The sequence below is a fragment of the Triticum dicoccoides genome, chromosome 2A (genome assembly GCF_002162155.2).
Source record: "Triticum dicoccoides isolate Atlit2015 ecotype Zavitan chromosome 2A, WEW_v2.0, whole genome shotgun sequence".
Lineage (NCBI taxonomy): Eukaryota > Viridiplantae > Streptophyta > Magnoliopsida > Poales > Poaceae > Triticum > Triticum dicoccoides.
The window spans coordinates 194346314-194350954 of record NC_041382.1 but is presented as its reverse complement, the minus strand read 5'-3'; the positions used below and the strand labels follow the sequence as shown (position 1 = coordinate 194350954).

Sequence of the window (4641 nt, the reverse complement as noted above, 5' to 3'; positions counted from 1 at the left end):
TCATGTGTATTAGTCCTTGCCGCATGTGTGCTTTATTGTGCAAAATTGTTCCCTTTTGGGTAGATGAAAGTGCAGATTCCACCAAAGGAAGATTTAGTAGGCTTTATGTTATCAATTTATTTTTGTTACATGCTAAAAGTAAATGAAACGAATTTCTTTCTGTTTTGGTTTAGAAATATTTAATTTTGGGAGGAGAAAGGTCATACAAGGATGAGAATGGGACACCATATTATAGCGACGTGGTGATTTTATTCAGTTTAGTCAGAGGACATACATACGTACAAGTAGTTCCCTAAGGCGAAGGCCTTCCATTTGCTGTTGCTGGCCATGTAAAATAGCATGAACCTGAACCTAACTGCGATTGGATGTCTAAACTGAATTGTTGCATTCCTAGACATGGAAATGTGGATCAGTTTTAGTTCTGAAGAATCTGCATACTTCTGGTCCTATGTAATTCCAATTTATTTAGACAAGCATGCCAAAAGTGTTGAAACCCAAGTTAGGGTTCAAATTCGTGGGGTTGTGCTTGCTGCTAAACTGATCCTGGACTTTCTGTTGGCTATATTATAATTAGCAAATGGAAGCGGAGAGATAAAGCATAAATACTTGATAAACTTTTTTTGTTGGGGCGGGGGATGGTTTAGTCCATAGTTAAAAAAGGCGCGCCTAAGCGAGCGCTTAAGCGCTCCTAGGCTCTAGGCGTTGACAAAACGCATTGCGCATAACTACGCTTAATCTGTGCATAACTGCGCATAGGTTGCAAAACGCACAATTAACGCCTAGCGCTTTTTTGAACTATGGTTTAGGCACTTCATGCATTGTTGGTGTTGCAGACTTTTGCACTGCTACTAAATGTCCTATATGTTATTCTTTAGTAGGGATATTGGCATAGAGATACCGCAATAATAAAAACGAGAATCCTCATTACTCACATATATATTACTATGTCCTTTTGTTTCCATTGAAACCTATTTTGTTTATTCTTTTAGTTCCAAGGCAAAATTCTCTGATTTTTAGTAATTCACATTTAACAAGACATGTGAATGGAGGATGGGAGGCATTTAGATGCAAGTCAGAAACTTCTTCTGCTAGCTTATTTTAAGTTTATTATTTCCTTGCTCCCCTTTTCATTGTAGAGAATGAAAAGCATCTTTCACGCTGCCAACGGGATCTGGACCAAGAAGAGGATCAGGAGGACGAATACAGTGGACACTACTACTCAGCAAGATACAGTTCAAACCCTGTATCCTCCTGATTGATCTCCCTTCGCCCCTGTTTAAGAATCATGTTTCACCCATTCAGGTAAATCTAGCTGAAACATTTTACGAACTCTACAAGTTGAAAGTTCATACTTTTAGACAATTATACCATTTTGGAGGTGTGTGTGTCAGTTCGCCGATTATTGACACCTCATTCTATGTATTTTAGTGTTGTCTTCAGAATTATAGACACCTCATTCTATAAGGAGGCCGCCACCAAGAAGAGCGAGGTTGTGTCAATGGACTCAGGTGCGTGCACTCGTTGGTGGTTTCAGTCTCATAATTTTTTCTTTCCAGTTGAAGAACGTGCGGTGGATATCTGTTACTCCATTCTGTCTTTCCTGGTCTGTACATTTTGAGAAGATTGCATACATTGTATTGATGTGTCTTTTGTGTGAAACTTTGACTTATTGGTCAACAATATATGAGTTATACGTCATCAAAAATATATCATTGGAAAGTTCATTGAAATATGCATCCAATGGCATACTCTTTGTGGCGTATAACTCACATTTTGTTGGTAAAATCAATGCTCAAAGTTATTTTCGGTCACAAAACATTGATAAAACTATAAATCACATTTTAATTCTTGTTGCGATTACACCTATTAGTTGCAGTTCATAAGCTGTGTTGACTTGACTGCTGATTTCTTTTCTTCTATTATTTTCCTTTATGAACCTGGTGGCCAGCGACAAGTTGTAGAAAGAAACAAGGCTTATGTTAGGCAAAGTTGATTAGGTTGTACTACACACCGAGTGCCTCCATAAGAATCTAGATAAAATGCCATAAAAGGTGAGATTGGGCATAGTCTTGATATAGTTTCGTTAAAAGACATTCCATTGATTTTTTGGGTTTGGACATACTTATGATTGTTTTCTTCTAACTGCATCTTAATATATGCTTTTGTAGACTGTTCTAGATAAGATGATGGCTATCAATGTGAGCGACTGAGCTTTTATGTCCAGAAAATGCTCACTAATAAAATCTGGAATGTCTTATGTTTCTCATCTTTTCTCTTCATTTGTATGGTTAAAGTTTGGCTTCAAACCAACAAATAGTTAATATTAAATTAAGCTATTTTCCCGCTCCCCTCTTCAGTTGGCAAACCCATCAAGGAATTGTTGTAATGAATATATTTTATATGGTTACATCCACAACAGGAAGAGATCTTAAATGCTATAGCATACGTCTATATTGATGTATATGAGTGAGAGCGAGGACCGAGTATGGGAATTTAATGTGCGAAGACAAGATGAGTGCGGACATGCCCGCCTCAGGAGGCACCACCAGGTGGCGCCCCAGCCTCTAGTACATATACACATACACTCACCTCTATGAATGTACACATGCACATCCTATCCCTATGAGCACCTTCGAGAGACTGGGACGGCATATCATCTTCAGTTTTACGAAGTCACCGTAGGCGCTTCGTCATTGATGGGATAGTCTCCTCCTATTGAAAATGCATCATCAGAAATCCTGAAATAAATTCAGGAATAATGCGAGCATCAGGACTTGAACCCTGGTGGACTGGGGAGCACCAGGAATAGCGTCGCGCCGTTGCTTTGCAGTGCCGACCCCAAATCCAACTAAGGGCATCTCCAGCGCTCTCCCCGTAAATTTGCTCCGACATTCGTCCACTGACAAGGAGGGTCCAGGCCACGGACGCTGATGCTGAAGGTGGCTATCTAACGTTGCCTGCATACATTTTCATCACTGTTTGAACTAACATGACGAAATTCGTGCAAACACGGTGGATTTCATATAAATCGGACGGTATTCATTACATTTTGAACATTTTTCATATAAACGGGACGAATTCATTACATTTTTCATATAAACCATAGTAAACCTATTCTAAACCTAAACTAAATGATTGTCGGCGCCTGTTCCCCATGTCCGGCCATGAGCCCCGAGAATTGAAGCTTCGCCTTCTCCAATTTCATCTCGACGCTCTCCAGCTTCGCCTTCGGAGCCCCCAGAAGTTGTAGGCCTGGTCGACCAGCGCCTGCCGGAACTTGGCCTCCTCCTCCTCCCGCGGCATGTCTGTGTAGTGCACACGGGCCTCACCATCGGTGAGGCCCACACGCACCAGCGAGGAGGGTGGCGCCGCCTCATCCTCCATTGGGGCATCGTCGGCCTCTGTTTGTTGGCCAGCCTGCTAGCCGGCAGTAATGGCGGCCATCTCCTTCTGCTCCGAGGAGAGGGTGACCCAGAGGACTTTGGAGTGCGAGGAGGCCATGGCATGCTGCAGAGAGGAGAAAGGGATCGGAGAAGGATGGTTGCGGCTATTGTCGAGGTAACGAACCTGATAATGAGTACTAGGAGTACGAACTAAGGGCGGTGTTGGAAATATGCCCTAGAGGCAATGATAAATTGGTTATTATTATATTTCCTTCTTCATGATAATCGTTTATTATCCATGCTATAATTGTATTGATAGGAAACTCAGATACATATGTGGATACATAGACAACACCATGTCCCTAGTAAGCCTCTAGTTGACTAGCTCGTTGATCAATAGATGGTTACGGTTTCCTGACCATGGACATTGGATGTCGTTGATAACGGGATCACATCATTAGGAGAATGATGTGATGGACAAGACCCAATCCTAAGCCTAGCACAAAAATCGTGTAGTTCGTATGCCAAAGCTTTTCTAATGTCAAGTATCATTTTCTTAGACCATGAGATTGTGCAACTCCCGGATATCGTAGGAATACTTTGGGTGTGCCAAACATCACAACGTAACTGAGTGGCTATAAAGGTACACTACAGGTATCTCCGAAAGTGTTTGTTGGGTTGGCACGAATCGAGACTGGGATTTGTCACTCCGTGTAAACGGAGAGGTATCTCTGGGCCCACTCGGTAGGACATCATCATAATGTGCACAATGTGATCAAGGAGTTGATCACGGGATGATGTGTTACGGAACGAGTAAAGAGACTTGCCGGTAACGAGATTGAACAAGGTATCGGGATACCGACGATCGAATCTCGGGCAAGTACAATACCGCTAGACAAAGGGAATTGAATACGGGATTGATCGAATCCTCGACATCGTGGTTCATCCGATGAGATCATCGTGGAACATGTGGGAACCAACATGGGTATCCAGATCCCGCTGTTGGTTATTGACCGGAGAACGTCTCGGTCATGTCTGCATGGTTCACGAACCCGTAGGGTCTACACACTTAAGGTTCGATGACGCTAGGGTTATAAAGGAAGTTTGTATGTGGTTACCGAATGTTGTTCGGAGTCCCGGATGAGATCCCGGACGTCACGAGGAGTTCCGGAATGGTCCGGAGGTAAAGATTTATATATGAGAAGTCCTGTTTTGGTCACCGGAAAAGTTTCGGGTTTTATTGGTAACGTACCGGGAC

At 42.4% G+C, this 4641-nt stretch overlaps 1 long non-coding RNA gene across 7 annotated transcripts in view; it reads left to right on the top strand.

Annotated features, from left to right (window-relative positions):
• LOC119354163 overlaps positions 1–2451 on the top strand; it is a 5342-nt gene extending 2891 nt beyond the window's left edge. For 6 of the 7 annotated variants that reach the window (XR_005170657.1, XR_005170658.1, XR_005170656.1 and 3 more), the window contains 4 exons: positions 1137–1302; positions 1429–1508; positions 1949–2051; positions 2169–2451. This is a non-coding gene — a long non-coding RNA (uncharacterized LOC119354163). Of the gene's footprint in view, positions 1–173; positions 1303–1428; positions 1509–1948; positions 2052–2168 lie in introns of all 7 variants that reach the window. The other variant, XR_005170660.1, reaches the window with a different exon arrangement.
• Positions 2452–4641: the final 2190 nt, after the last annotated feature.